This window comes from Gorilla gorilla, chromosome 17, assembly GCF_029281585.2.
Source record: "Gorilla gorilla gorilla isolate KB3781 chromosome 17, NHGRI_mGorGor1-v2.1_pri, whole genome shotgun sequence".
NCBI classification, from domain to species: Eukaryota; Metazoa; Chordata; class Mammalia; order Primates; family Hominidae; genus Gorilla; species Gorilla gorilla.
Genome location: NC_073241.2, coordinates 56,395,516 through 56,422,598, shown reverse-complemented (window position 1 = coordinate 56,422,598; position 27,083 = coordinate 56,395,516). Strand labels below are relative to the sequence as shown.

Here is a 27,083-nt window from a genome sequence, read left to right as displayed (position 1 = left end):
CCCCAGCGCAGGGGAGAGGAGAGGGCGAATTGGGAAAGAACTGCGAGGGTAATCACTTCCTCGACTGGGCATGGGGTGGCACCTGAGCCCTGGCACGCGGGGCTGGGAGGGCGAGTCGCCAGCGGAGGCGAGGCCAGAAAGTCAGAGGAAAGAGGGGACGAGAGAGCCACAAAGGCAGAGCGGGAGAAGGCAGGGCGGGCAGCGGGGGCGAGGGAGAGAAAAAGAGGGAGGCGGAGCTGCCCGGGCGGGCGGGGGCGGGGGCGCGGGCGGGAGCGGGCGCGGAGGCGGCGCCGCAGCCCCAGCCGGGCCGGACGCGGGAGGGCCAGGGCCAGGGTGAGCGTCCGACTCCGAGCTGTCCCCGCTCCCGGCGCGGCGCTCCGCTCTCAGCCACCTCACGGCTGCCAGGAGTGCGCGGGAGTTTGCCCCGGAGCGCGGGGAAGTTTCCTCCGAAGCTGCGCTCCTGGAACAGCAGCACCTGCAAGCGCCGGGCAGCGGCCCGCGAGGTAACCGCGCTGGGGCTGGGGTTGGGGCTGGGGGGCACTGGAGGGGCAGAGATGATGGCGCGCTGCTGGGTACCCGCGCCGGGAGCGGGCTCTGGTGGGCGGGGACGTGCGCCCTCACCTTTCCAGGTGCTTCGCCGCTGGAGATGCGGGAGGCTTCTTCCTTTTTCTATCTCCCCTACCTCCAGTATTCCAACCCACTTCCCTTCACTTCAGTGGACGGATGACGGGAGGTTGGGGGCGGGAGCAGGAGGGGATCCTGACTTTGAGGGGGCGCTGGAGAAAGACGGCCGCCTGAACTTGTCAGCTACCTGAGCTTCCTTCCTGCGCCCCGGCGGGGCACCCTGGACTCCAGGATTCCGGGGTCAGACCCCGCTTGGGGCATGCAGAGGTTGGAAAGAGGACGGCAGGAACAGTCTTTAGTTTCTGCTGCCAGTCTGTCCGGTCCTCCAGGGTGTGTGGCAGAAAGACGAGCATCTCTGCTGCGGGGGTGCCTCCTTTGCGTCAGTCTCAAACTCCGGGACCTGGCTCAGGCTCAGGCGCAGGCTGCGGGCGAGGTGGGAGGGAAGTTAGGGGGACCGGGAGGCCAGGTGCGATCGTGGCCAGAGCAGAGGGGTTGGGAGGGGCGATCTGAGGAGGGGCTGCAAGTGGGTTGGGGGGAGAAGGAATGGTGTGTTTGTTTCTGCTGCTGTTACTTTCACAGGGTTACCTGCTCCCTCTTCTGCCCCATTTGAACATCCTGCCTATCAGCATGTTTCTGTTAGAAGGTGTTATGGTTGATGTCTGTCAGGAGTTATTTCCAACTAAGTTCACAGGTGCTAAGTCTAGAGCTGCAGGCCTTCCTCCTTTCTCTCTCTCTGCGGTCCACCCCCAGCTCCCTCCCACAAACATACTGTGCCTGAATAATCCCCAGCGTTTTGAAAGCGATGGCAAGTGAATAATACACAATGTGTGTGTGTGTGACTTTTTTCTCCCTATTATGCTATCAGATCCAAATCAAAACGCCGTGGATGCTTAACAGGACTCCCTTTTTGCAGTTTTTCTGATAATTGAGAGTATTACCAATGTTTATTTTTCTTCGCTTTAACCTCAGAATTGCATTAATCTATCTTTGTACAATTTTATTTACATTGTTATTATTCCTCTCAGTTTGAAGGACAGGGGCCTCTTTTCAACTCACATATACACACCCAAATGCATTGTGACCATATTTAGTATTTATCTGTCTTCTGCTTCAGTTGGCTGGCACCTGTTAATTCCAGTACCTAATCATAACACCATATGCCTGCCAACCAACGTGAGGATAAGGTGAATGCTATTGTTTTTCATGGGCAACAGCACCCTGAACTACCACTTTTTATTATTGCTCAAAGGGTGTAAGAGCTTCAATCAAAGTGAATCAAATTTACACAACAATATTACAATTCTACACCATACGATCAAACAATATGATTCCTAGGCACTTACAGCTGACTAGTAATTGAGGAAAAATTAAAATCCTCTCATCATATGGAAAACATTTAGATTGCATATAGTCAATAAGAAATAGCACACACTGAATGCCCCCAGAAAACGAGAGGAATGTTCCTCTTACCTCATTTGGTTTTTATCCCCTTCATTACAGTACCGTCCTCCAGAAAACGAGCACCTTGCATATAGATGTTGGTATGTACTAACTAAACACCATATTTTTTAATACAGAGGCTTGGTGATAGTCCAAAAACATAAATGTTTTAAATCATTACCAACCATCTGTTCTCTCCCACTCACTTACAGCACAATGTTTTATTTTCACAGGTATCAAAACGTACTTACTCATTTCATACATTCCCATGACTATCCTGAAAGCTGTAATGGTATCCAATGTTGACTCAAGTTCAGTAACTGTTGTGTTTGGCTTATTACACCATAAGCTCTGCTTCTTTTATTTTCAATGAAAGAAGACATTCTAAAAGTTTCAAAGCACTTGGCCAAGGCTGGTGTATACTCCAGTAAAAATCTGATTGCTTTCCCCCCACCCCCCACCTTTTTGTTAACAGAGAGAAGCTAGAAATTAGTGCAGCTGCAGGGCCCTCCTGATGACCTTCTTTTCCTTTCTTCCTGGTCACAAGGGTAGCATTTGATACTCTGAAGAAGTGCATTAAAAAGCCCTGTGACTTCAGAAACTTAGTATGGCTTCCAGGAGAGTGTAACATCTTCCAAGGAAGAATTTACAAAATAAGAGACTAACTTACTCTTACAAATTCCAAATTCAGTAAACCTAAGAAATACACATTGTTTCCCACATCAGTATTGCATATGAATAGCATAGGATGTGAGATAGGATATGAATAACTTGTTTACCTGTATAGTGTTCTTTATATTTGTATTTGGGAATCTGGATGAGTTGGGATGTAATCAGCAGATAGATTCACACTCTTTGTTTGGTTGATGTCATCAATAAAGCAAGATTTGAGATATTCAGTTCCCTATCCAAGAAAGGTTTCCCATTTAGGGGTGTTTGCTCTAATTAGTACTTCAATATTACGGTATTTTATCATTCAAAATTAAGTTACATAATACATCCTTTGTTCCTTTAGCCTAGCCAGCACATTAGGAAAATTCTTTTCACTCAAATATGGGTGCAATGTCCCAAAGCATTTTCATATTTTTTGAGGAAAAAGAGAGTGATGATCTTTTTCACACTTTGCAAATAATTGATATGTACTTGAAGATTATCAGGAACCAAGAAAAAGTGGGCCATTATCACCAGCTACACTGTTCTATACTGCTCTTTTCCCTGAAAGCGTTAAGATCCTCCTAACTTAGAAGAATGGCTTTGGACAGAATAAACCCAAACTACAGATAATTTTGAAAGTAAAGTTGCCTTTAAAAATATAGTCTAATTAAAACCTTTGGATATTACATAAGAACATGTTACATCTTATTTTTCTGTATACTAAAAATGAATTATTGAGGAGAAACCGTTTCACCATGTATAGTAAATACTCTGAATTATTCATGTTAATGAGAAAAATAGAGGCAAAGATAATGTAAAATCATGGTTATTTAAAAAGTCATTTGTGTTTGTCTTTGGAATGTATTGCATGTTTGGTTTAAAAAAGATTTTCATTGTTATTGTGGGCAAGTTGCCTTTCTAATTATTTTCTTGTGTTTAGGTTAATTTTTAAATGAGCTTTCATACCTCAAACACCAAAACCCATTTGTGGGGAGGTGGGGAAGATGGGCAGACTGCCCAGAAATGAGCTGGGTGGCAGAAGTAAGCAAATCTGGTATGAAAACTTTGCAGGAAATCATATGTAATTCAAAGAAAGATAAGCAAGACTTGATTGTATACCTGTTTAATGAATATGTGTTAAGGATTAGATATGTTCCCAGCAAAAATAAAAGTCTTATAGTCAAAGTCTGAGAAATTCAATCCCACTTTACATGTAACAGAGGTGGTTAATATATTTTAAGAAGTGATAATAGTTGCTCCTGAAAATCAAATAAGAATGTGTTAATGTATGCATCTTACTATTAATACACTGCATTTTTAAGTGTTTTCCTAAAGCATATGTATGTCTTTGGCGTTAAATGGCATTCCTAGGCCTTGTATATTAATATGTCCTTTCCAAGAGAAGGAATAGCAAGAAGCCATCTAAATAAGGGGTTTGGTCCATTTCATCTCTGTACCTATGCTCCAAATCAAAAACACATTTCATCAAAGAGAACCTCTCAATTATTGTTACAGTGGACCAAGCTAGATAAAATAGTTGAAGTTCAGCAAGACTGCCAATTTAACAGATTTCTATTGTGTTTTTCAAAAGCTCTAGGGCAAAATTGGTTGTAGATGAGTTACTTGAGCAAGAAGCTGATTCATACCATAGCATTAAACATCTTGTTTATAGTCAGTTTTTAGTTGGACATAGATTTTGTTGAATTGTTAGTTCTGTGGACTGTTAGAATTTAGAAAACCTCTGTGTGGAAGGTTAGAACTGCCAAAAATATATGATGGGAAAAGCAGATAAGATCATTTTTATTTCAAATATTCACAGCCAAACTGTAACTTTTATAGAAGTAAGGAGAATGGTGATAGAAAAGTAGATGTACCCTTCAGAATAGAGACTATGTTCTCATCATAAATGTGCTCACTACATAAAGTGTAGGGATGCTTTTTTTTTAAGGAAACATTTTCATTTTTTATAAGGCATGGAATCTTTTAAAGACTTGACTAGACTGAATATTTTAAAAGAAATATTGTGGTTGGAAACATAATTGAGACCCACAGGATAAATTTTATATACATTTATTAAAGGAATCTGTTTCTTCTTATCAATGCCTAAGTCTTAGGATCAAGATTATGCATTTTTTAATAGAGCTGGAAAGAATCTTAAAAGTAATTTATTCCTGTGTCCTCATTTTACAGTTGCAGAAATAATGGGGACCTACAGTGATCATGATGAACTGCTAAACGTCACACTGGTAGTGGCAGAGCAGAAACTAGAAACCTGGTCTCCTGACTCCTCATCCAGCTACCTCTTAGAAAGTTAGATTAGTTAGGTAGGGGTGTTAACTCTTTCTGGCCATCACAGTATCAACTAATATGTGATAGTCACAGAATGAAGCAGTACAGAGGTAAATGTAGAAGGCTTGTGATTTGCTGTCTTCTTTCACGCATTGAGTAGTCATCGTGGACCAGACTGTGATCCTTGACCCTCTCAGACTCTGTCCTCTTTTTTAAAAACAAATATTTTGTTACCCCCTTATTATCCTCAAAAGTCATTTATAAATAATTACAGAATATAGTTGTAATTTTTAAAAACTAATAAAATAAAAGTAATGTGTATTTCACTACTAACGCTCAGGGATAACTTCACTAGACACATAGTAAAGTCAGCGCTTGTATGAATATATGATGAATAAATTTGAATTTAAGGCAAATAAAACATTAGAAGACATCCCGTGCAAGAAGTGCACGAAAGTGAAAGAATGAGGGTAGACTTAAACTAGTGTTGAGATACTAACAACCCAGACTTATTTGTAGATGAAAACCGGAAGAAGAAAGTTAATGGTATAGGGAAAATTTGCCAAGTCAAATGTAGACTCTTGGAGTGGAGAAAATTTTAAAGTATGATATTTTGCAAATGAGAGAGTAAATACCATTGATATACTTCCACTAAAATCCCAAAAGTACTTTCTGGAACATTTCCATGTTGTTACTAATGTGAATTCTATTTCAAGAGATGCAGGTTACTCACCGTATTGTCAATAAGTAAAATACTTGACGATAAAAATTACAGATTTGGTGCTGAGTTGGTCTTAAGTTTCATTTCTATCAACATTATAGTCTATCAAGTCTAGAGTTAGAAGATAGAGTACATGAAATAACTAAACTATTTTTGTAAATTGCTCGGCTTTTGGTGGGAATGTAAATAAAATTCTTAATTATAATTATGTACCAGATTCTACAGTTTGATATGCATAACATTTAGCTAAATAGGACACATAAACTTTATATGGAATATTTTTAGAAAAACTCTTCATTAAATTGGGCTGCCTCCCCCATATACACTAAAAGCCAATAGCACACCACCACTACCACCACCAATAATTTGTGACAACCCTGAACATACCCAGTCCTACCTAAAATATTCTGTAGGTGTGTCACTTGCCATTATGAGAGCCATAGAGCTAGATAACCAAGATTTTTATGTAGGCATGGATTATTTTTCATGCCCCTACCTATCTATCTTTACTTCTTTTAAGTAGGACCATCCCATTTGTTCACTGATACACTGGCTCTAATGGACCAGAACCACAGACTTCACTGCCCTCAAGCAGGTCATGTTCTAATCTTTTTCTGTCGCTGTCACCTTGGTAAAAATTCACTTCTTCTGGTCCTTATTTCTCTTAGGAATCTATCTTTTTTGGGTGACAATAAGTGGTGACAAACTGAAGTACATGCTGGGTAATATTTTAGTTGTCTTAGGCCTTAACTGCTTAAATGTATATCTCCATAAAGCACTGAAAGTTTTCATATATATATATATAGAGAGAGAGAGAGAGAGAGAGACATTATCACACACATGTATGCATGTATGTATATGTATATATGTGCATATTTATGAAAGCATATATGTATACACACATAATTTTAGGCTTTGAAAAAACAGGAAAGGAGGTATTATTAAGGCTTATATTTTTAATGCCCTTGAAACATGCTTATGCAAAAAAGAACTGCACTAGTCCAATACTGGAATTTATACCACAAAACTACGTGCTATGAAGTATGCTTATAGTAAAAGCCCAAGAGCTATTTCCAACCCAAATAAACTGCTGTATTAGAATTTTGTTATATTGTTTGTGGTAGATGAATCCTGTGCTAGCATATTAGAAGTTGAGGGTAAGGGGTGTGGTCAGTTTTGTCTGTTTCAGAGGTATTTAACCTGTGCACTCTTGACATCCTAAAAGCACACCAACATCTCTTCTCTTTGTGCAATATACAGTATTTGCAGAGAGATTAGAGGGTTTTGAAGATTACTCATATATACAACATACAGGAGGGTGTAGGATCCCAGAAGCAAGGAGGAAATTGAGAGTGAAATTCAAACTTTCTTACTTCTGTCTACTGGACTGTAACTTAAGATCTGCTCTTGAAAATGAAGAGTTGATATGAAATGTAATTTGAGTGTTAGCTACACCATCTTGAATTTATCAAATTGTGAGATATTTTTTCTTAGATTTCTTCCCAGTCAGGGTCCACATTACATGTTTTTAGACCATTGTATATCTTATTCTTTTTAAAGAAAGAAGCTTTTTAATGTAAGCGCAGCACTTGAGATTGAAGTCAATAATATGTGTGTGGTGTGTATGTATGTGAATAACCAATTGCTTTGACACAATCACAAAATTCTCTACATAGAAGGACACGTTTTACCAAATCAAGAGAGGCAGCTTTTCCGACAAAGAGGATGCAGCAATTGTACAGAACACAATTTGATCTGTGATTGTTTTCTGTGTATTGTTCATTCTTACTGGAAGCTTCTTGGTCTGTTGAATGGCCCAACATTCAACCTCAGACTGACCCCTAACTTTATTCGGTCTCCTTTTGTTACAATTTCTAATGCAAGTATAGTGGTGCAATGGGGATTCAGAGAAGATGAAATTGAAGTTGTTGGATTGGGGAGGCGATAAGGAAAATAAGGTGTTTCTTTCATTTGAACAGCACAAAGATCTATATAGGCAGTGAAATTTTATTGGAATATCTGCCTTTTACTCTGCTTTTTATTTTTGTATCGAATAGACGGAAAGATTGTGAAAGTAAAACCCTCCTTCCTCTTTGTACTGTTAACTCTGCTATACAAGAGAAAACCTTCTTTGTCAGAGTAAACAGATATGGCACATTCCACTCCCATTGTTCAGAGTGCCTCCTTTTACTATAGTACTTCAATGCTACCCTAAACTGAACTCTATAACACTAAAGAATATGGTTAAGAAAAGGAAAAATATACCCAGCTAATGTGGTAAAAGAAATTTCAGAAGGCTCTGTTAGATTTATGTGAAAATGGGAAAACCAAATAAGATGACACCGTCAATTCAAATGAAGAAACGATACTTACTTTTCCATTAATTTCAGTACCAAGAAGCCCAAAATTCCACTTAGTTTTGCGGTCATTTCTATTGTTTTCTTTCTTTATTTTTTTCTTTTCACAGATGGAATTAAAGTGGTGACCTATAGGTCCAGCTTACTTTAAGCAAATATAGTCTGTAAGGATTTAGGTAAAATAGTGATGTTGATTATATACTTTAATGAATACATTTTAAAATTAAATAGGCACAGTTTTAAAGAAATTATCATCTAAATTAATTTAGTTTTTTTACAGGATTCTTTGAACAGTCGATTAGAAGGAGGGTAATTTTTTTCCCCAAAAGATCGATTTCTCAAGTTATTAAAAAAAATGCTTAGGTGTTAGTGACATTTTTTGGACAAAAAGCAGTAACTATCAACACCCTTTTACCTTCTAACATTTGCACTCTATTTTCAATTAGGAATTTTTATTATCAGAGAATGAGATTTTATTACTCCAGCAGGGCTGGCATTCAGCTAGATGCACTGGTATAGTCTTACTGGTTATTTGTAGCTGGAGTCCAAATTGTGCTGATTGTTAAATAATTTAAATACTAATCCTCCTCTTGCATGATCACTTTTGTAACTTCAGCCTATAAATACACCACTTGCTACTTGCTAAAAGTCTAGCAAAGTCATTTTTTCAGATTTTGCAGATCAGGGAATTAGAACAGCATTTAGAATAGAAATGAATTTGAAAATCACTGAAATCCCAGGTACCAGAGCTTATTCATCTAATACCTCAGACCTTTGATTCACCTTGGGGTTTCTCAACATACATATACCAAGTACTAACCAGTAAGAATGCCTTGAGATTATTGATATATATTTAATGAAGAACAGTCTATAAAACATAATCGCAGCTCAGAAAGTCCCTCCACATTGCCCACTTGTAGATACAGCTCATACACCTGGCATTTCTTCTTGTCTATCTTAAAGAAACATCAAATGAAACATGTCAAAATCAAACTCCTGATCTCCGCTCATCTCGCCTCAAGGGTGCAGGGTTCCCATAGTCCAATCTGGTTTTAATCTTGACATTACTTCTCCTTCAATTCCATTACCAAGGCTTTGATTTTGACCTCCAAAATTAATTACAAAAATCTGCCTCTGCCGTCACACAAGTGTAAGCATTCACCATCCTTTGTGTAGAAAACAACAATGTCTCCATGACTGATCTCCTGGCATTGTTCCCCACCCCCAAATTCATCCTCCAATGGGATACCAGGTATTATATTTGCATTCAAAATGCAAATATGATAACTATCACCTTCCAACCACGGATAACACTTAAATGAATTACCATTGCTTTGCTTAAGATAAAGACCAAAACTCAGCACCTGATTTTTGTAGCCCAGCAAGGACAGCCTCTTCCACTTTTATCTCTTTAGATGCTCCCATTCTTCCCTCAGCTTCAGCTGGCTGGCTTTCTTCAAGCTGCCTTAACATTGCAGCTCTCTCCCATCCCCCCATCCCCTAAAAACACAAACTCAAGAATTCTCTAGTTAACTCTTAGTTAACACTTTGAAAATATCAACTCAAATGTCACTTCCTCAAATGAACCATCTCTTACCCCTGAATTGAATTAAATCCCTTTATAAAATACATATAAGTATATACACATTTATGTATCTGTATCCATTGTGCTTAGAAGAGTTGCAAATTCACATTTATTTGTATAATTATTTAATTAACCACTAAGATAGGGATCCATCTGGTTTTGATGGTCCTTGTATTCCTAACAAATACCACAACGCCTGCTTCAGAGAGGAAGTATAATAAATATTTGTTGAATAAATGTTGAGTGAACATCTCTAACTCCACATGTACAAAGTTATACACATGTACCATATGCAAACACACACATGTATCCACCCTCACATTCTAATAAAAAATACACAAATAAGTAAATAAAAGAAACTTTGTAAGCTATGATGCCCCACTTTTTTCTTTGTGACCTCTCCAAATATCATACTCCTCGTTCTATTTCTCTTTCCTCTCCATAATTTAGATGTGGTTTGGGTGGTGCTACATTTATTTAGAAAGTAGGGCAGGTCTGTTGAATTTCTTACACCCCCCAAAATAAATAAATGCCCAGGCATGCCTTTATATTACTTCCTCTGACATGTGGAATCCCTTGATAATTTCAGGAATTTTAAAAGACTTCACTTTATGGGGGTTTTATGCTCTGCTGTTTGTATACATTCCAGCATTAAGAAGTGGTCTAAGATTTTACCATATTGAAGAAAACAAAAATCCTCTGAAAGTTACCTATTCATATGGCCCCCATATGAAAATAAGGAAGATAAAGGAGAACAAAAATTAAAATGAGAAAAAAATAGGTGAAATTGAAAAAGTAGTATAAAAGTCTATGTTATAAATTAAAGGTTTATATTTTTAAGAATTGCACAAAAGATTCAAACAAGGTATAAAATAGTTAAGGAAGACCTATATCATACTGATGGGCACTTACTATGTTTTAGATACTATGCTAACATTCGTGACTAAATTCAAAATGCTGCATTAAAACTGAGTTGGGTTAGCACTGTTTTTATTTAAAGCCTTCTTGTTTCAGCTAGTTTAGGGGAAACTCTTGAACATTTTGTCCCAGAAAGCAAGGAATTGCTCCAAAACAAATGAGGGCACATCAGAAGGACATAGCCAGATTTAAAAGACTCTCCCTGGCCAAATTTGGGATCTTTTGTACATGAAGAGTAATAATGTATGCAATGGATTAGAGCACATTGACTAAGAAAAGTATCCATGAACCCAGAGTGTGTGAATGCACAGATTGGGTGGAGAGAAGGAAAGGCTCTGTTTCACTGAAGAATACAAGCTGATAATGAAAAAGAAATAGTAGAGCCACATTTTGGCAACCACCATAACAAGAATAATAAAAAAGTCATCTGCCATTGGGTGAATGGTTGATGGGGACAGGAAATTCACATTATCTCTACATGTCACCCTACAGATTGCTTATTAATTGAAAAGGGGGGACATCCCTTTATGGTTGGTGTCTGACAGATACCAGCTAATCAAATGATCAGACTTGACATCACTAGAAGTAGTACAAACTGAAATCATGTATTTTTTTATGATACATGAAGAATGACACAAAAGTCTCTTCTGAAGTATTCTGCTAAAAATGTTTAACCTGAGTCTAATCACGAGGAAACAAACGATCAGACAAATCTAAACTGGTAGATTTTCTTCACTACAACTAACCTGGACACTTCAAAAATGTCAGTGTGATTAACAAAAAAAGCCTGAAATATTGTTCAGGATTAAAGGAGACTAGGAGACCTGGCAACTAATTGCAAGACATCCATCCTTCTTGATTAGATTCTGGATGAAAAAAAATCTATAAAGGATAATATTGGAACAATGGAAGGAATGTGAATTTGGGCTATAGCTCATATAACAGTATTACATCCCCGTTCAATTTCTTGAGTGTGATCATCGTATTGGGGTTATATAGAAGAATGTGTCTTTAGGGAGAGGATATATTTGAAAGTATTTAGAAGTGAAATCTCATATCTGCAACTTTCAAATGGTTCAGCAAAAAGAAATGTTTTAAGTGTAAGAAAGGGAGAAATAGGCAAATAATTATGGCAAAATGTTAATAATTTTTACATCTAGATAAAGAGATTATATGCCACTTGTTATATTGCTAATTTCTGTAGGCTAGACATTTTTCAAAATAAAAATTAGAAAAAATATCCTATGATTTTGTTAGCTATCCAAAGGATAAAATAATTTTTATATCTTGAAGTGAGCTTAAATGTTTGAAAGTTGTTTAATTAACAGAGTGTCTTCTCTAAATTATCTAAATATCTTAATTCAACATTCTATAATAATTCCATAATTTATATATAAGCACTAAAGAAAAAATTATCCTTAGAAGAATATGTTTCAGGCAATGTAGGAGACAATACATAACATGATAATATCAGTATGTATTAGATAAAATAATTTTTTTCATTTTTCCAGTTATATATGAGAACTTTTCGACATGAGAAATTTTAAAGGGAAATGAGTCATCTATGGCAATATGTGTTTTATTCTTCCATGTCTTTCCTAAACATTGGTGCTCGCCTACAAAACAAAGTATGAGATTACTGATGATTTTCACTAAAATGTCTACAACCTAGCAGAATGCAGTTTCAGTGTAGAATAGATCTGGCCAGGGCTACAGTGAGATTTAGAATCCTGTGTGATTCTCAACTCTGCAACTTCAGGAAGACTGGCAAGCACTGTTAGTGCTAATATATTAGAAGCAGATACTTACAGCCTAATAACACAGGTATACAATTATCAAAAGACAAAGCTCTCGATTTAGTCAACAAATATCCATCAAGTACAGGTTCTATGAGAGGGACAAAGCAAATGAGGTTAAATAAAAATATTTACAAATTTGTAAATAAAAATTTATTTCTTCAGGAAAATTTTAACTTCAAAATAAATGTTTAAAATATTCCTTATACTGTAAAAGCATATGATATAATATTTCTAATCAGGTCCCTGTAGGAATACTTTGCATGGTGCTAAGATAATATTTAGGGCTCATTCAGATATGTATGGTAACTTAATCAGAGCAAGTAGAGTGGTGCCTTTTGGTATATGATAAAAAGAAAACATGTAGCTCTTCTTATATCTTAACATACAATGTATCATGTATCTTAATGTACAATATAATAAACCAAAGATAAGAATATGGATAGTTATTTCCCCTCATATTTCATATAGTAAGTTGATAAATTATTATAAATAATAGCAAAGAGGGAGAGTTTCGAGTTTCTGAAAAAGTCAGAAAGAACTGGTCTGTTGATACTGCCAGCCTACACTATCTTGAGGTTAAAATTCACTATGATGGAATCTCCTTATTAGGAAAATTGCAGTTCATCTTCAGCTTATACTAAGACAAATATTAGTAATCAGTTTAAACTTGATATTGTTTTAATAAGAAGAAAATAGTAACAAATTGTTGTGGAGATGGAGCATGTTCTTAAGAAGTACTGATTATCTTAAAATAAAGGTAATAATGTAACAGCTTTGCTCTTATACCCCTATCCCCCTCCCACTCCCATGCTACTCATATTTATATCAGTGGTAAGACAAAGGACACTCATACCACTAAGAATTTCAACACCCAAGAAAACTGGGTAAAATCACATTTAGTTATCTTATTAAACTGTTAATACATTTTTATTTCAGATATTTTTTAAAAGTTCCAAGACCATGAATAACATAAGTTAAAAGTTGTTTGAATTTATAGCAGTATGAAAGGTGGACTTCCATACAGAATTTGACATTAAAAGAAAACAGCTATGTAAGCAATTTGTGTAGGTAATTATTAGCTGGAAGCTATTTGTACTCTAAGTTTATTGAATATACAAATATCATAATAAGACTTTGCACAAATGGAAACTTTTGATAATAAATCCATGTAAAAGACTGTGCCTTGGGGAATAATTCTAGATATTATAAGTATATTTGAATTCCCTGCAAACAGAATGCAGACCTCTAGACCAAGTACATAACCATTTTTCATTCATGGTATTTAATAGGTCATTTTACCTAAAGTCTCAGAAAGGACAAGTAAAACAATGGAGAGTGAAGCTGTTTTATTTGTGCATGTATTAAAACATTGCAATCACAGAAGAAATAGCAAAGTAGAACTATAAAACCTATCTTCAGAAGTAAGCAAAATTACACTGAAAATCATAATTATTGGAAATAAATAAATACCTAATCATTACCTGAGAAGTATTCCTGATATTGCATGTAGAACTCAATGATTAACTGTTTTGTTTTTTGTTTTGCCTTTTGTGGTATTTACTGACCAGTTTAGAAAAAACACTTTCGTGGTAAAATAAAATGTAAAACAACCACGTTCTCTTTATGAACCTTGTACATTTACAATACTTTATAGGACTGTACGCTCCCCACCAAGTCAGTTTTACCGTATACTAAGAAAATAAAAATGAAATATAGAATCTTTCAATTTCCTTTCCTCATTTTAGATTTTGGTTACATTTTTATTATATTATGTTTCATATTTTCATATTTAAATGTAGTCAGTGCACAAAACCAGTCTTTTCACTCGTCTCTCTTTATTTTAGTTTATTTTGTGAATAAATAGATTTCATGATCAAGGAGTTTCTTCTAGGAGGACTCATGTAATGCTACCTCCTGCATTCTTTTGTGCCTAATCCATGTCCTCCCCATGCCCACCCTTTCCTCTTGCCTGCGCCTCTAGTTCATAAGCCATTTTTTGATTGTTTTCCATTCTTGAAGGGGACTAATGATGTGGAATGGCAGGAGGTGTTGTACATGGGGAGCCTACAGCTCCAGTGTGGGTCTTGTTTAGAATATCCTCTGTCACCAAGTTTATTTCACTTACCCTCAAGTTGGAAACATGCAAAGCCCCTAACACTGTGTTGTGATTTTGTAGTCACGGCCTTTTTTTCTGTTTTCTCCCACAGTACCCTCATCTGGGAGACCACTACATAGCTAATAAAAACGGTAGGAGAGTGTGCTATTTTCTTCAGCCTGATGTCCCCAATTATTCTGAGTTTCAGTAGGAAAACATACACCTTCTTGATAACCTATTTATATACCACTGTTCCAGTAAGATTTGCTGGACAGCCTTTTGGGACTAATATTATTTGTACAAAAATCTATATTAAGCTCAAGGTTTGAAGGTAGATGTGTCGATTCTTGTTCTCTTCTCCCTCTAGATTTTACACAATTTAGCAGGTATGCTTGACAGTTAGTGGTTTTTATACTTTGTATTTTTGTTTTCTTTTTTTCCAAAAAAGAGGCAGAGTAAAAAAGCCTTTACTTCATCAATAGCAGAAGTTTCAGAGTTCTAGTTGCCACTTTTTTGCATTAAATATTTTATTTAATGTTTAAAGTAAAATTACATATATTGACAATTTAAAGAATAATAAAAGATAAATATCCATGTATTCACTATCACACTCAAGGGAAAGAATTTTTCCAGTATCTTTGAAGTGTCCTACTTTTGTCAGGGGAGATTAACTGCTTAATCAGGGGAGATTTGACCAACCAAATATCTCAGGCATTTAATACAATAAATGCCTGTTTCACATTCATGACACAATTCCGTGAGGATCAATGGAGAAATTCTGCTCCATGAAGTCATTCAGGGACCTAGGTTACTTCCATTTGGCAGTTCTGCCACCTTTCACCACCTCAAGTCATCCCCTGGTTCCTCTGCAGATGAAAGAAAGAGAGATAATGTGAGAATCTTATAGGATGTTTTAAGGGACCAGGCCATGAAGATGTGTGTATGACTTCTGCTCATATCCCACCTATTGTAAGGGGAAATAGAATAAGGAAAATAAAAGGGAATTTAGCATTGTCTCAGCATACCTTCTGTGTTCTCCTCTCATTCTCTCTCTTCAAGAGGTAACCAGCCTCCTGATTTTGGTGTTAAGGATTCTCCTGTTTTGCATATGTACCTGCCTCAAGCAAATCTTGTCTAGTTTTGCCTGTCTTTGACTTTTATAAAAATGGACTCATACTGCTGATATATGTTGCTTGGCTTGGTTTTGCTTCTTGCTGCTTAAAAGAATATATATTTTCTGGCTGGGTGCGGTGGCTCACGCCTGTAATCCCAGCACTTTGGGAGGCCGAGGCGGAAGGATCACGACATTAGGAGATCGAGACCATCCTGGCTAACACGGTGAAACCCCATCTCTACTAAAAGTACAAAAAAAATTAGCCGGCATGGTGGTGGGTGCCTGTAGTCCCAGCTGCTCGGGAGGCTGAGGCAGGAGAATGGTGTGAACCTGGGAGGCGGAGCTTGCAGTGAGCCGAGATCGTGCCACTGCACACTCCAGCCTGGGCAATGAGTGAGACTCTGTCACAAAAAAAAAAAAAAAAAAAAGAAGAATATATGTTTTATACATTTTGGAAATAGTGTACTATGTGTGTCCATTACATAAAGTTTTTAAGTCTGTTATTCAAATATTCTTATTTTCTTGCTAATTTTGTCTGAATGTTCTATCAAATACTGAAAGAAGTATATTTAAAAAATGCTGACGATGGATTTAGCCATTTCTTATAGTTCTATCAATTTTTGCCTTGTATTTTTTGATGCAATGCTATTAGGTGCATATAAGTTTAGAATTATATTTCTAGTAAATTTAATTTTGTAATCAAAGTGTAGTGATCATCTATATGCTTATGACTTCTAAATTTATGTATTCAGCCTAGACCTCTCCTGTGAGCTTGTATTAGTTTTCTATTGCTGTGTGATAAATTACTGTAAATTTAGCAGCTTGAAACAACATACATATATCATGTCAGTTTCTATGAGTTAAGAGTATGGGAACAACTTAAGTGGACTCTCTGCTGAGAATATCACAAGCCTACAGTCAAGCTGTTGACTGGGTTTCATTCTCATCTGAAACTCAGAGTCATCTTCCAAGCTTGAACTTGTGGGCAGAATTCTGTGTTTTGCAGCTATAGGACTGACGCCTTCAACTCCTAGAGGACACCCCTCTCCATAGGAAGTTCAAGATGTAGTTTTTTGCTTCTTCAAGGCCAGCAGGAGATCATTTCTAACTTCAGGGAAGTCCTGGACCCTCTTTGAACGGGCTAAACTGATGAGGTCAGCCTCACCCAGGGTAATCTCCCTTTACATTGACTCAAAGTCAACTTATTAAGAACATTAATTATTTCTGTAAAATTTCTTTACCTTTTTTCATGTGCTATTCATTAGAAGTGAATTACAGGTCTTGTTTGCATTCAAGAGGAGGGGATTATAGAGGACTATTGAGGTTTCTCTCGTAATTCTCTACCACAGAGACCTTGTCTTACATATTCAACTCCCTATGTGATACCTCTTACTTGGTTTTCTCATTAATATCTAAAATTCAACAAGATCAAAACTGAACTCTTGATTTACTCCTTCAAAAATTTCCCTGTATCATAAATGTCATCTCAGAAAATAATTTCAAATTCTGTCACTTCTTTTTATCTCTAGTGGTATTACCCTGGCCAGGTCATCAGCATTATCTGTATTTGTAGATTGAAACAGCCTCCTTCCTAATTAGCTTCTTTGTCTCTCAGTGTATTCCTCCTACAGCAACAGGAATGATCATAAAACATAGGTATAGGCTGGGCGCGGTGGCTCACGCTTGTAATCCCAGCACTTTGGGAGGCTGAGGCGGGCAGATCACGAGGTCAGGGGATCGAGACCATCCTGGCTAACACAGTGAAACCCCGTCTCTACTAAAAATACAAAAAATTAGCCGGGCGTGGTGGCGGGCACCTGTAGTCCCAGCTACTCGAGAGGCCGAGGCCGGAGAATGGCGTGAACCCGGGAGGCGGAGCTTGCAGTGAGCCGAGATCGCGCCACTGCACTCCAGCCTGCGCGACAGAGCAAGACTCCGTCTCAAAAAAAAAAAAAAAAAAAAAAGGTATATCTTTTCACTCCTCTGATTATAACCATTCAATGCCTATCTGTTTCCCTTTAGAATTGCCTTCAAGGCCTTGATAGGCTTTTTGCCTATCTTTCTAAGCTCATTCTAGACCACTTTGCTTTCATTCATTAAGCTCCAGCCATACTGTCTTATTTCAGTTCTTAGGATGTGTTAAGTTCTTTTCTGTTTCAGAGCATTTTGATAGGGGATTCACTATTTGGAAACCTCTCTTCCTTCACTACAACTTTGCACATGATTAGATCCTTCCCATACTTCAGATTGCAGCTTAGATATCACCTTCTTAAAGATACTTCCTCTGACCAAAATGTCCAAAGAGGTCTCCTGTGCCCTTTACCCAATATTCTCTACCTTACCACTTGATTTTAGCACTTGTCACACTTTATAATCCTATGTTCAATTTGTTGTAACTTCTTTCTTTTCTCCTGCTCACCTTTGTATCTCAATACCTAAACACTGCCTGTGTAATAATAGGTCCTGAAAATATATTTGATGAATGACAACTAAAGTATTGCTGTTATCATCAGAGTATGCTAGAGTAACTCCAGGAAGACTTTCTGGGGACATCAGCCTTGAGCCATTTGTTTTAGGACTGAGAATCAGAAAAGAAGAAAGTTCTATGACAGATGTAGTGGAGAGCAAAAACAAATTGATGGATATGGAGATGGGCATGGAGGGCCCAGGAGTCAGTACACCAGAAGAGGCAGTTGGACATTAGGTTGCAGAGGTATAGTGACCAACTTATGAAGAACCTAGAAAGGCAGACGTAAGAGTTTTCCACTTTAAATAAGGATCTTGATGGCTTTTTAGGTGAAGAGTTAAAAATAAGCCACTCTGGCAAATTGACTATGGTGAGTTAAAAGCATCTGAAAAGCAGCAGGTGCAAAAAATCACCCTGACCTTTCTTCTGTTTCTCCAAAGCAGGAGATGAAATTCCTAAGAGAAAGATGTCCTCCCTTTACCAGAAGGAATGCGTCACTCTTACTATCATCAAGAACAGAAGTTGAGGCCCAGGAAAATCTGTGCAAACAAACTTAGACTAATCCTTATGCTCCTAGTCATTTCTCCACTGAATTAAGGACTCTACCCCTAGCTCCTTTGCTGTGTCACATTTTCCTAATTTCCTACTCTTTGTCTAATTCAGTACATATGTTCATCACTGACTGCATCTTCGGGTCTTCATTTCCATATGAAGGCTCCTGTGCCACATAAAACTTATATGAAATAAATGTGTATGTTTTTCTCCTGTTGATCTGTCTTAGGCCAATTTAATTATTAGGTCCATCTGAAAAAGCAAAAAACCCTAAAACAGTAGAGGGAAAATTTTTTCCTCCCCTACATAGGCAAATGAAAAATAGTTAAAAAGCAATGTTTAAGAAAGATTAATGAAGCACCATTATTTCTGTTGAACTGAAGAGACTATCTAGAGATAGATCATCTACCCAAGAGTCTTTTTGTTTTTTCATTCAATAAATATTTCTGTTCCACTCACTATGTCTAAGGCACTGTCCTTGGCATGGAGGATTCTGTGAGCATCACTTCAAAGATGAGTTCTAAAGAACAGAGATCAACCCAAGGTTGGTGGAGGATCTTAAAAAGAAAGGAGAGAGTGTTCATGTGTCCAGAGACAAAAAAAGAATGCAGATAGTTCTTAAGAATTTTAATAGTTTAGTTTTGCTGGAGAGTAGAATTTGAGGGACAGGTATGAATGATAAAATTAACGAAGTGATCAACAGCTAGATCAGGAAGAGCCTTGTTTGTGATCATAAGAAATTTGGACAAATTAAGAAGTGTGAGAAATGGTGGAATATACAAATGAAAATTTCTAGTAGGCATTGACAAATATGAGACCAGAACAGATGAGTTATTGGAACTGGAAATACAGATTGAGATTTCCTGTTTGAGAAATTAGGTCATTTTTTGGAGGACTAAGCAGAGAAGAGAAAGAAGGGTAGAACTCCAAGACAGAAGAAAGAGAAAGGGATGAGATTGTTAAAGGTTGAAAAAGCAATGATCACCACTGTGGAAGCCAGGATTGTGAAGCCTTTCAAAATAGTCTGCAGGTAAAATGTCACAAAGGGGTCAGGAATTCAGAAGATACATTTTGTGATAGCAAGAACTTGTAGCCGTTAAAACAGGAAGTTCTATGTGGCTGTGGTATTTCAGTGTGGATGTCCACTTTTGTAAGCACTTAGATGTTGGTTAATGATGAAAAACTATTTGCCAGTGTTAGAAAATACAATGTTTTCTTAAGATAGTAGCACTAAGTTACTTAGGTTATCATTTATTTAATCAACCCCTTTTGTAACTAATAAAAAATTAGCTCCTTTAAAAGAAATTTTTGATACATTTCATAATTTTGGCATCACTACGGAAGTTTTATTAGCAGGGGACACAGAAACAATGTAATTTGGAGACAGACAAGCCTATGTTTGGATTCTGGCTCTGCTGGTTATGAGTCATGTGAACTTTTATATTTGGTGCTTACTTTTGTCTCTCAACAATATCTATATTGGAACTTGATATTTTAGTTTTAGGCTTTATCTACTGACTTCCCACCATGGGATGAGAGGATTTAGTCATTTTTCCTTCTTCATTCAACCATACATGTATGTCCTGGTCCTTCCAACCCCCCTATTCTTCCATTATAGTGATGCCATTTTGTTTAGAGTCAGTGCTTTCATTATTATGACAATGTAAATGTTATCCACGATTTAGCTGTGCAGCTTCATCTAATTTTTTCCTTTTCTGCATTTTCTATTTTCCCTGAAGTTAATAGCTTCTTACTCTTTCATTTGCTCAAAGTTCTAAGTTTGTATCACTTATCCAAGCAAGCTCTTCATCATTGTCTAAATATTCTGTCTAGATTTTAAGACAAACCATCTTGTCTGCCAGTTTTATCTTTCCAAACAGTCTCCCAAGCATCTGTTCTGCTCCAATTTGAAATGCTTGCTCTCTACACCTGTTACACAGCTGTTATCCTACCAACCAATCAAAATTTTCTTTTCTCTCTCTCCTTTTTCAGATCAGGTTTCTGCATCCCATTTCTTCCGCTCATCTAACTCCCTTGCCTTGTTATGTCCTCTGGTATCTTTCCGAGAGGTAGATATTTTGAGAACTTGTCTGAAAATGTTTATTTTACACACACAACCTCGATTGACACATTGATAGAATTTGGTAGCATTTAATACAATTTTAAGTGATAATTGTTTTCCTTGAGAATTTTGAAGGTATTCTTGCTCCATTGCCTTATTCTAGATTCCAGTGTTGCTACTGACAAGTCTAACACAATTTTGATTCTTGATCCTCCTCATGTGATCTGTTTGTTTTTCTCTGACAACATATATAGAACCTTTTCTTTATTACCAGTGTTCTGAAATGTCAAGACAATGTCCCAAGGTGTATTTATTTTTTTATCCATTTTGCTAAGTACTCAGAGTGATCTCTTTAGATCTAGAAACTCATGTTTTTCAGTTCCCTGAAATTTTCTTGAATTATATCATTAATGGTCTTCTTCATTTTGTTTTCTCACTTCTAACCGTCTGAAATTCCTATTACTTAGACGTTGAATCTCTTAAATTAATCCAATTTCCTGGCTTTTTTTCCTCTTCAATTTTCCATCTTTTTTTTTCTTTTTGTTTACTTTCTAAGAATCACCTTAACTTATCTTCCAACTCATATGTTTTTCACTTGGTTATATTTTTCATTTGCAAAAGCGTTTTTTTTTTCTGATTTCTTGTCTTTTTATTAAACATAGGGCCTTTCCTTTTTTGGTGGAACCAATATTTTCTCTTATCTTTCTGAGGCTGTGACATATAGTTATTTTAACTTTTTGGTTTTACTTTGTTTTGTTTTGTTTTGTTCCCACATTCTTTGCCTCACTTGTGTTCTGATAATCTATTGCCTTCTCTCTTGCCTTCCCTCTTCTGGGCAACCTGGTCAACCTTTCCTGGATTTTATAGCAAACAACATCTTGCTTCTTTTTGGCATCTATGAAAAAACTTTCATTTCAGCTTTTATGATCTTTAAAGTTAGTTATCACTCCTTTGTCTGCATTCCATATTTATAAAACTTTGTGTGAAACAAGGGTGGAGCCAAGATGGCCGAATAGGAACAGCTCCAGTCTACAGCTCCCAGCATGAGCAACACAGAAGATAGCTGATTTCTGCATTTCCAACTGAGGTACAGGGTTCGTCTCACTGGGGAGTATCAGAAAGTGGGTGCAGGACAGTGGGTGCAGTGCACCGAGTGTGAGCCAAAGCAGGGTGAGGCATTGCCTCACCCGGGAAGTGCAAGGGATCAGGGAATTCCCTTTCCTAGTCAAAGAAAGAGGTGACAGATGGCACCTGGAAATTAGGGTCACTCCCACCCTAATACTGCGCTTTTCCAGTGGTCTTAGCAAACGGCACACCAGGAGATTATATCCTGCACCTGGCTTGGAGGGTCCTACGCCCACGGAGCCTCGCTCATTGCTAGCACAGCAGTCTGAGATGAAACTGCAAGGCGGCAGCGAGGCTGGGGGAGGGGCGCCCGCCATTGCGGAGGCTTGAGTAGGTAAACAAAGCGGCCAGGAAGCTTGAACTGGGTGGAGCCCACTGCAGCTCAAGGAGGCCTGCCTGCCTCTGTAGACTCCACCTCTGTGGGGCAGGGCACAGCCAAACAAAAGGCAGCAGAATCCTCTGCAGACTTAAATGTCCCTGTCTGACAGCCTTGAAGAGAGTAGTGGTTCTCCCAGCATGCAGCTGGAGATCTGAGAACGGACAGACTGCCTCCTCAAGTGGGTCCCTGACCCCTGAGTAGCCTAACTGGGAGGCACCCCCCAGTAGGGGCAGGCTGACACCTCACACGGCCAGGTACTCCTCTGAGACAAAACTTCCAGAGGAACGATCAGGCAGCAACATCTGCTGTTCACCAATATCCACTGTTCTGCAGCCTCCGCTGCTGATACCCAGGCAAACAAGTGTCTGGAGTGGACCTCCAGCAAACTCCAACAGACCTGCAGCTGAGGGTCCTGACTGTTAGAAGGAAAACTAACAAACAGAAAGGACATCCACACCAAAACCCCATCTGTACGTCACCATCATCAAAGACCAAAGGTAGATAAAACCACAAAGATGGGGAAAAAACAGAGCAGAAAAACTGGAAACTCTAAAAAGCAGAGCGCCTCTCCTCCTCCAAAGGAACACAGCTCCTCACCAGCAACAGAACAAAGCTGGATGGAGAATGACTTTGACGACTTGAGAGAAGAAGGCTTCAGACGATCAAACTACTCCGAGCTAAAGGAGGAAGTTCGAAGCCATGGCAAAGAAGTTAAAAACCTCGAAAAAAAATTAGACAAATGGCTAACTAGAATAACCAATGCAGAGAAGTCCTTAAAGGACCTGATGGGGCTGAAAACCAAGGCACGAGAACTATGTGACAAATGCACAAGCCTCAGTAGCCGATTCGATCAACTGGAAGAAAGGGTATCAGTGATGGAAGATGAAATGAATGAAATGAAGCGAGAAGAGAAGTTTAGAGAAAAAAGAATAAAAAGAAAAGAACAAAGCCTCCAAGAAATATGGGACTATGTGAAAAGACCAAATTTACGTCTGATTGGTGTACCTGAAAGTGACGGGGAGAATGGAACCAAGTTGGAAAACACTCTGCAGGATATTATCCAGGAGAACTTCCCCAATCTAGCAAGGCAGGGCAACATTCAAATTCAGGAAATACAGAGAACGCCACAAAGATACTCCTCGAGAAGAGCAACTCCAAGACACATAATTGTCAGGTTCACCAAAGTTGAAATGAAGGAAAAAATGTTAAGCGCAGCCAGAGAGAAAGGTTGGGTTACCCACAAAGGGAAGCCCATCAGACTAACAGCGGATCTCTTGGCAGAAACTCTACAAGCCAGAAGAGAGTGGGGGCCAATATTCAACATTCTTAAAGAAAAGAATTTTCAACCCAGAATTTCATATCCAGCCAAACTAAGCTTCATAAGTGAAGGAGAAATAAAATCCTTTACAGACAAGCAAATGCTGAGAGATTTTGTCACCACCAGGCCGGCCCTAAAAGAGCCCCTGAAGGAAGCACTAAACATGGAAAGGAACAACCAGCACCAGCCACTGCAAAAACATGCCAAATTGTAAAGACCGTCAAGGCTAGGAAGAAACTGCATCAACTAATGAGCAAAATAACCAGCTAACATCATAATTACAGGATCAAATTCACACATAACAATATTAATCTTAAATGTAAATGGGCTAAATGCTCCAACTGAAAGACACAGACTGGCAAATTGGATAAAGAGTCAAGATCCATCAGTGTGCTGTGTTCAGGAAACCCATCTCACGTGCAGAGACACACATAGGCTCAAAATAAAGGGATGGAAGAAGATCTACCAAGCAAATGGAAAACAAAAAAAGGCAGGGGTTGCAATCCTAGTCTCTGATAAAACAGACTTTAAACCAACAAAGATCAAAAGAGACAAAGAAGGCCATTACATAATGGTAAAGGGATCAATTCAACAAGAAGAGCTAACTATCCTAAATATATATGCACACAATACAGGAGCACCCAGATTCATAAAGCAAGTCCTTAGAGACCTAGAAAGAGACTTGGACTCCCACACAATAATAACGGGAGATTTTAACACCCCACTATCAACATTAGACAGATCAACGAGACAGAAAGTTAACAAGGATATCCAGGAATTGAACTCAGCTCTGCACCAAGCGGGCCTAATAGACATCTACAGAACTCTCCACCCCAAATCAACAGAATATACATTCTTCTCGACACCACACTGCACTTATTCCAAAATTGACCACTTAGTTGGAAGTAAAGCACTTCTCAGCAAATGTAAAAGAATAGAAATTATAACAAACTGTCCCTCCGACCACAGTGCAATCAAACTAGAACTCAGGATCCAGAAACTCGCTTAAAACTGCTCAACTACATGGAAACTGAACAACCTGCTCCTGAGTGACTACTGGGTACATAACAAAATGAAGGCAGAAATAAAGATGTTCTTTGAAACAAACGAGAACAAAGACACAACATACCAGAATCTCTGGGACACATTTAAAGCAGTGTGTAGAGGGAAATTTATAACACTAAATGCCCACAAGAGAAAGAAGGAAAGATCTAAAATTGACACCCTAACATCACAATTAAAAGAACTAGAGAAGCAAGAGCAAACACATTCAAAAGCTAGCAGAAGGCAATAAATAACTAAGATCAGAGCAGAACCGAAGGAAATAGAGACACAAAAAACTCTTCAAAAAATCAATGAATCCAGGAGCTGGTTTTTTGAAAAGATCAACAAAATTGATAGACGGCTAGCAAGACTAATAAAGAAGAAAAGAGAGAAGAATCCAATAGATGCAATAAAAAATGATAAAGGGGATATCACCACAGATCCCACAGAAATACAAACTACCATCAGAGAATACTATAAACACCTCCACACACATAAACTAGAAAATCTAGAAGAAATGGATACATTCCTGGACACATACACCCTCCCAAGACTAAACCAGGAACAAGTTGAATCTCTGAATAGACCAATAACAGGCTCTGAAATTGAGGCAATACTTAATAGCTTACCAATCAAAAAAAGTCCAGGATCAGATGGATTCACAGCCGAATTCTACTAGAGGTACAAGGAGGAGCTGGTACCATTCCTTCTGAAACTATTCCAATCAATAGAAAAAGAGGGAATCCTCCCTAACTCATTTTATGTGGCCAGCATCATCCTGATACCAAAGCCTGGCAGAGACACAACAAAAAAAGAGAATTTTAGACCAATACCCCTGATGAACATTGATGCAAAAATCCTCAATAAAATACTGGCAAAACGAATCCAGCAGAACATCAAGAAGCTTATCCACCATGATCAAGTGGGCTTAACCCCTGGGATGCAAGGCTGGTTCAACATACGCAAATCAATAAATGTAATCCAGCATATAAACTGAACCAACGACAAAAACCATATAATTATCTCAACAGATGCAGAAAAGGCCTTCGACAAAATTCAACAACCCTTCATGATAAAAACTCTCAATAAATTAGGTATTGATGGGATGTATCTCAAAATAATAAGAGCTATCCATTATAAACCCACAGCCAATATCATACTGAATGGGCAAAAACTGGAAGCATTCCCTTTGAAAACTGGCACAAGACAGGGATGCCCTCTCTCACCACTCCTATTCAACATAGTGTTGGAAGTTCTGGCCAGGGCAATCAGGCAGGAGAAGGAAATAAAGGGTATTCAATTAGGAAAAGAGGAAGTCAAATTGTCCCTGTTTGCAGAAGACATGATTGTATACCTAGAAAACCCCATTGTCTCAGCCCAAAATCTCCTTAAGCTGATAAGCAACTTCAGCAAAATCTCAGGATACAAAATCAATGTGCAAAAATCACAAGCATTCTTATACACCAATAACAGACAAATAGAGAGCCAAATCATGAGTGAACTCCCATTCACAATTGCTTCAAAGAGAATAAAATACCTAGGAATCCAACTTACAAGGGATGTAAAGGACCTCTTCAAGGAGAACTACAAACCACTGCTCAATGAAATAAAAGAGGATACAAACAAATGGAAGAACATTCTATGCTCATGGGTAGGAAGAATCAATATCGTGAAAAAGGCCATACTGCCCAAGGTAATTTAGAGATTCAATGCCATCCCCATCAAGCTACCAATGACTTTCTTCACAGAATTGGAAAAAACTACTTTAAAGTTCATATGGAACCAAAAACGAGCCCGCATTGCCAAGTCAATCCTAAGCCAAAAGAACAAAGCTGGAGGCATCACACTACCTGACTTCAAACTATACTACAAGGCTACAGTAACCAAAACAGCATGGTACTGGTACCAAAACAGAGATATAGACCAATGGAACAGAGCAGATCCCTCAGAAATAATGCCACATATCTACAACCATCTGATCTTTGACAAACCTGACAAAAACAAGAAATGGGGAAAGGATTCCCTATTTAATAAATGGTGCTGAGAAAACTAGCTAGCCACATGCAGAAAGCTGAAACCGGATCCCTTCCTTACACCTTATACAAAAATTAATTCAAGATGGATTAAAGACTTACATGTTAGACCTAAAACCATAAAAACCCTAGAAGAAAACCTAGGCAATACCATTCAGGACATAGGCATGGGCAAGAACTTGATGTCTAAAACACCAAAAGCAATGGCAACAAAAGCCAGAATTGACAAATGGGATCTAATTAAACTAAAGAGCTTCTGCACAGCAAAAGAAACTACCATCAGAGTGAACAGGCAACCTACAAAATGTGAGAAAATTTTTGCAATCTGCTCATCTGACAAAGGGCTAATATCCAGAATCTACAAAGAACTCAAACAAATCTACAAGAAAGAAACAAACAGCCCCATCAAAAAGTGGGCGAAGGATATGAACAGACAGACACTTCTCAAAAGAAGACATTTATGCAGCCAAAAGACACATGAAAAAATGCTCATCATCACTGGCCATC

General features: G+C 38.1%; 1 protein-coding gene across 1 annotated transcript in view; it reads left to right on the top strand.

Moving 5' to 3' along the window:
- Nucleotides 1–276: 276 nt before the first annotated feature.
- Nucleotides 277–27,083, top strand: part of CHST9 (carbohydrate sulfotransferase 9) — a 272,481-nt gene continuing 245,674 nt past the window's right edge. Inside the window, exon 1 of the mRNA XM_031003596.3 lies at nucleotides 277–503. The gene's annotated coding sequence lies outside the window, so the exon portion shown is untranslated. The remainder of the gene's footprint in view (nucleotides 504–27,083) is intronic.